This window comes from Corvus brachyrhynchos, unplaced genomic scaffold (genome assembly GCF_000691975.1).
Source record: "Corvus brachyrhynchos isolate BGI_N302 unplaced genomic scaffold, ASM69197v1 scaffold122, whole genome shotgun sequence".
In the NCBI taxonomy this organism is placed as follows: domain Eukaryota; kingdom Metazoa; phylum Chordata; class Aves; order Passeriformes; family Corvidae; genus Corvus; species Corvus brachyrhynchos.
In genome coordinates, this window is record NW_008236778.1 from 402,736 (window position 1) to 402,944 (window position 209).

Sequence of the window (209 nt, forward strand, 5' to 3'; positions counted from 1 at the left end):
CCGCGACCCCCGGCGGGGCCTGCAAGGAGAGCGCGCTCTGAGGGCACGGCCTCCACAGGGACCCCCCCGGTGCCCCGCTGTGGAGAGGGGGTCCCACTCTGGGCTCAGCCCTGGACATTGCTCGGACATTGCTGCTGCCCCGGTGGGCTCTGCTGGGCCCCTTCCCCAAGTGGGGCTGGGGCGAGGGGCTGGTCCCCTGGGGTGTCCCC